Genomic DNA, 6,364 nt, shown 5'->3' with positions numbered 1-6,364 from the left:
CTTGTTCTATTGCTTTCACATAGAAGAGCCTGGCTCCATCCTTTTGGTACCCTCCTTTCAGATACTTAAATACATTGATGAGGTCCTCCTCTCAGTTGTCTCTTCTTGAGGATGAAGAGGCCCAGCTCCCTCAGTCTTTCCATGTAAGAGAGATGTTTCAATCCCCTTTTCCTCTTTGTAGCCCTTTGCTGGACTTGCTTCAGGAGCTCCATGTCTCTCTTGTACTGAGGAGCCCATAACTGGACACAGCACTCCAGATGTGGCCTCACCAGGGCTGAGCAGAGGGGCAGGATCACCTCCCTGGACCTGCTGGCAGCGCGCTTCCGAATGCGGCTCAGGATGCCATTGTCCTTCTTGGTCACAAGGGCACCTCTGGCTCACGGGCAGCTTGTCCACCAGGGCTCCCAGGTCCTTCTCTGCAGAGATGCTTTCCAGCAACCCTCCAGAATGAGGTACTCTTTCACTTCCCAGGGGCTCGTGTGAGGCTGAATGGCCAGTAGCTCCTTGGGTTCTTCTTCTTGCCATTTTTGAAGGCTGAGGTGACATTCACTTTCTTCCAATCCTTTAGGCACTCTCCTGATTGCCACAAAGATGATGCTGAGTGGCCTGCTATGGTATCTGCCAGCTCTCTCTGCACTCATGGATGCATCCTGTCTGGGCTCACGGACTTGTTGATGTCCTCTAGCCCAATCCTCTTCAGCCAAGGAAAAGTCTTCCAACACTCCTTTACCCTGGGCTCACAGGTCAGGGTTTCCTGATGGCTGGCCTTGTCAGTGAAGACCAATGCAAAAAAGGCATTCTTGCCTCTGTTATCAGGGCCCACCCTTCATTTGCCAACAGGCCCATGTTACCCTTAATTTTCCCTTTGTAATTGATGTATCTTTCCTGCTGTCCTTGAGATCCATGGCCACAACTGATTCCAATGGAATTCAATGGACTTCAGCCTTCTTTGTCTTATTTCTACTTATTCTGTCACCCTTTCTATATTCACTCTAAGTGGCCTTACCTATTTATTTTCATTTAGAAGGGTGCATCCATTATGGTTGCACAGCATTACCAGTCCTGTCTGAGATAACCTCCCTGGACCATTAAAAATTCTACATTCAACTGTTTCTTGAAGGTAATTTTCTTCCTGTTCTTTCTACAAAGACAAAACAGCAGGTACTGCCTTTTATTAATGTATCCATTTTAATATGTCTGCTACAAGATCCATTAAAAATGCACCCTCACTGGCAGAAACAGACCTCTTTCTTCATCCTGTCTTAACACTCTTAACCTCCTTCTATGACTTCTGAAAAATATAGTAAGTAGGCAATACAGGGTAGGCACTAAATCTTTTTACACTCCCTATCCAATTGTCTGCCATTACAAAAACAAGTTTCCAGGGATGAGTGCTTACTCCAAAGGCAGCAGTGAGGCAAAGGAAGAAACACACACGTTATTCCTTCAGGCAATGGTATGGTCAGTGGCTTCCCCTGTTTCATTTCACAGACTCACCTGAGAGTGACTGCATTGATCACTGACAGCTGTGGGCAATTAATCTATCAGGGGCCTATTTTGGCAGTACTTTGAAGCACACAGCATTTGCAGGGCCCCTCACCCAGCACAAACTGATGTAGCTCTGTTGCAATGTGATGGTCTGGCCTAACACAAATGAAAAAGTAAGCATAGCTGCATGTTGAATGGAAAGATCAAGCTGAATTGCAATCTAATCCTTCTCTAATACTGATGTGGAAGCACAGTCCCAGCTTCACAGGGCACAGACAGCCACGAGCACTGAGTTGCTGATTAAACAAATAAACCAGCTCTGATGAGCAGAGAAATGCTGAACTCTTCTATCAGCAGTTCACTGAAGCAAGCCCTCAGCACACAAATAAACAGATGCCAGATGTCCTCCAGAACTGTGCAATAATATCAAGAAAAATTCAGGTGATGGACAGATGGATGTCTAAAGCAGTAAAAAAAAAAATATCTATTTCCTTGCACCACTTTAGAGCAATAAAGGAAATACATCTGACACAAATACTGGCCAGGAACACTGCGATGTTGCACTTCTGCCTGCTTCCTGCCCATTTTAGTTCATCAGCAAGATTGTCATGAAGGTCAATGCATCTTAATAATGACATCCAGAGAATAAACAGTTCCCGAATTTCAGTAATTGCTTTGTAAAATCTCAGGACAGGATTCCCACCCATTCACAAAATTGGCATTTTGTGGGAGAACTTTAAATTGTGTGAGGGGTTCCATGGTAAGCTTATGATGAAAACTCACCAGGTGCAATGTTCATTGCTCTTTGCAAGGAGAGCAGAGCATTTCCTGGTATTCCTATACAATGGAATACAGGGAGTGAAGCTCACCTGCAGCACAGCAACCCTGCACTGCTGCTTTCACCTGCTGCCCCTCAGCCCCTGGCTTGCCTCATCCTGGGCTGGCCAGTGCAGCTCCAGCTCACCTCTGCAGCTCCAGTGGGTTGTCTGTGTGGAGTAATGAATATATGGGCTCCAGTCTTGCACTTCTCACTGCACCTTGTGGTATAAATTATGGCAGCATGACACCACCCCTTCCTGTCTAGTTGTGCCACGTCCTTTTCCAAAAGATTTATTGCCAAATGCTTTCCTTTTTTCTTGGTATTAACATGCTGTAACATCAATTTATCAGAAACTGTCACCAGCATTTGATCTAGCCCTTGGCAACAGTGTCTCTCCAAGAGATCTGCACTGAGTATCAGCCTGACACGTTACTCTTTGGGGTTTTTGAAAGGATTTTTATATGATTTGAGATATGAATCACACAGGTATGTGTGGGTACATCATTATGTCACCCACAAGTGGCATAAGTAACCAGTGAGAAGAAGTACAATCTCAGTTAGCAAACCTAGGAATTTTACAGGTGGAAATAAATCATCCCTTTCCAACCTCAGCTTTCGGGAGAGCACAGCTGTGAAATGACACCTTCAGCATTTATCCACGTGGAAGTTGTTAGCCCAATTTTCCAAATAAGCTGTCACCTTGGAGCAAGGGAAAGAAAAACCTATTACACTCAGACTGACAGACATACAGACTTACTCATTGGAAGTGTTCGTACCTGACATGTCCACATGGCCTCTGTTTTTCTTACTCATTGGCATTTTGTTTTAGTACAAAACATGACAACAAGGATAAAGTACCATTTAAAAGACCCTGGACATTTGAATAGGTTCAAATCTTCCCATCAAATGAAACAAATGCATGCTTGCATAAGTCTCATATACAGCCCAGACTGAGGGAACAGAGTCCTTATTATTTTGATGAACAGCTTGCATTATGCTTACATCATGTTTAAGTCAGCCTTATGAAGTCTGAAGACTTTACCTATAAGGTATTAGATATATATTTAGCTTAAATTGACAAAATGCATATAAATTATTTACAAATCCTAATACAACTACATGTCCAAGTTCATGCAAATCATTCTTCATCAGCAGAACAGTACAAGCATCCTCATGCACAGGAAACATTTTTTCTGTCTTTTGCCTTGTGATATAAGCACTTGATACAAAATGTATGCATATATGGGTATGTATGCAGATGCAGCATTGCTGACACAGCTTAGTTTACAGAGGTGCATGCACCTGAAAATTGCACAGGAATGAACTGACAGCTTTCTGTGGCGCCATAATTCATTATCCTAGTGTATGTCTAGTGGGACTCTTAATGAAACAAAGATCTAATGGGGGAAAACACCCCCCAGAACATCTCTAGCTGTAATATCTCTATCATTAAAAATGTGATATCTCAGTGCACAGACAAAATGTAGGATCCAGTCCTGACAGCTATCCAGCCTGGACTAACACCATGTGCCTTGCAAGACCACCTGTGTTACCCAGCAGCCAAAAGCCCCTTCTCTAAGAGAGCCAGAGTTTGGAGATGGTCACAGGAACCATTCTCATCTCCCTGCCTCCATCCTGCCAATGGCTGTCAAGATGCAGGTGGGTGCCTCCAACTGGATTGCAGAGAATGCTGGGCAAGGCTCTGACTGATGAAGTTGCTCATGTTGCGAAGCTTTCTGTTCAGCATTGAGCTCATGGTCATTGAGCTCATTGTGGGTTGATGTTTGAGCTACTGGTGCTCTGCTGCTCCAGAGAAAGGAGAAAGCTTTAACAATTGCATTAGGAAGCCTCTAGTTTTCCCTCCAGCATCTACAGCATTTGCTTTAGAGAGGGTGTTTCCTTACCCTCAGAAAGTACATTTGGTCCTGTAGGAGACCATCATTTTTATAAGATATAAAAAGAAAAGCAGGGAAGTAGTTAACAAGCTCAGTCTACCAAAGCAGAATTGCATGGGTCAGGTGAGGGCTTGTTCATACTTCCACAGCACAGCTGGGAGCTCCTCAAAGAGAGAAATTGCAAGAATAGTTTGTACTGAAAGTGAAGGTACCCTGAGCATGGAGGCTGTCATGACACTGAACACCCTTCTGATATTCAGCTTAGTTAAAACTCATTAACAAGCCATCAAACAAAAAAGGGAAAGTATGTTACAGCACTACACCAAGGAAATATTGGTTATATTCCAAAAGTGCTAAAGGGTCATGGCAGCAAAGCAAAACAGGGCTCAGCAAACGCATATTCAACTAAATTGCATCTATGGGAAGGTAAAGAGGATGATGCCTGAGGGGAAGGATGCCATCCAGAGGGACCTGGATAAGCTCAAGATGAGCCCCTGTCAACCTCATGAGGTTCAATAAGGCTGAATAATAAGGTTAAGTGCAAAGTCCTGCACTTGGACTGGGGCAAGCCCCAGCATCAATACAGGCTGGGGGTGAAGGGTTGGAGAGCAGCCCTGAAGAGGAAGAGGTCTGGGTGCTGGTGGAAGAAAAGCTGGACATAATGGACAATAGTGTGTCCAGTATGACCAGGGCAGTGATCTCCTCCTGTACTCAGCACCAGTCAGGCTGCATCTCAAATCCTGCGTTGAGTTCTGAGCCCAATGCAGAAAGACATTGAGGTGCTGCAGTGTGGTGAAGACTCCACCTGCAGAGCTGCATCCAGCTCTGGGGCTCTCAGCACAGGGAGGACAAGGACCTGTTGCAATAGTTTCAGAAGATGCCCACAAAAATGATCAAAGGGCTGGAGAACTTTTCCGGTGAGGAAAGCCTGAGAAGACAAGGCCCTAGGGAGACCTCACTGTGGCCTTTCAGTGCTTCAACAGGGCTTATGGAAAAGATGGTGACATACTTCATACTAATGCTTGTACCAATAGGAAGGACTAATGGCTTTAAAACAAAGGAGATTTAGGCTAGATGCCTAAAACAAAGAAGTTTTTTTACAATGACAATGGTAAGATACTGGAAGAGGTTGCCCAGAGACATGGTAGATGTCCTGTCCCTGGAACATTCAGTCAGGTTGGACAGGTCTCTGAGCAATCTGATCTAGTTGATGTTCCTGCTTATTGCAGGGCTGCTGGACTAGACGACCTTCAAAAGTCTCTTCTAACCCAAACTATTCTGTGATTCTATGACTTTGCTCTGCTTGTCTCCCACCACTGACTGCAGAGGAACCCTACAGAACTACAGATCACTGCTCACTGCAGCAACCTAGTGGCTCATGCTGAGCTCTGAGCTTCATTGGGTAACCAGATAGCCACCTACTGCTACCCAGAAAAAACATGGTGGTGTGTGGCAGAAGATGGGTCCCTTTATGTGACTGGGGAAGAGCCTGCACTATTCAATGCAGTCACCAGCCTTTCTCCAGAAGGTTTGGGTTTTGAAAGCCTTTTGTTGCTGTCGCTTACTTGGGGAGGAAGGGGCCATTCAGGGAGAAACAACTGCCTTGTGAGCAGGTTTTCTGCCCTTCATCAGTGCTGGCGAGTGTCTATCCTGCTGCCCCAGGACTGCACACAGAAGCCCTGTGGGCAAGTAATTCTCTCACCCAGAACAGGCCGTGGTAAGCAGGGCAGTCCATTCTGCAGGCACTTCATTTGTGCCGAAGAGAGTTTGTGTGTTGTAGCTTGGGCAGTTAATTAAGAACTGAGAGCGCTTTTCCTGGGGCAATGTGCTTGTTCCTTAGAAAGGGTGGTTGATATTATTTATGGCTTGCATTGATCTAACAGCTTGCTGCCAAGGAGAGAAGTCCTACTTTACCCTCCCTGCATTGACACTAGCCCTGGCAGCCCCCTGAGCTGGCTCTGGTCCCTGAGCTGGCAGAGGCAACCTCTTTATGTCCCAGGGGAACAGAAACTGGGAGCAAGAGGACCCCTTGACTTGGAGCCATTGCAGTGGGAGCAGAGAGCTGTTGGATCACATTGGCTCCAAGGTGCAAGCTTCCATTTGGTGCTAAAAGAGGTGAGATGAAACCTGCTTAAAACATCGATCTGGCGTCTTGGCATAC

This window comes from Zonotrichia albicollis, chromosome 6, assembly GCF_047830755.1.
Source record: "Zonotrichia albicollis isolate bZonAlb1 chromosome 6, bZonAlb1.hap1, whole genome shotgun sequence".
Classification (NCBI taxonomy): Eukaryota; Metazoa; Chordata; class Aves; order Passeriformes; family Passerellidae; genus Zonotrichia; species Zonotrichia albicollis.
The sequence above is the reverse complement of the archived record's forward strand: the minus strand, read 5'-3'. Positions refer to the sequence as shown.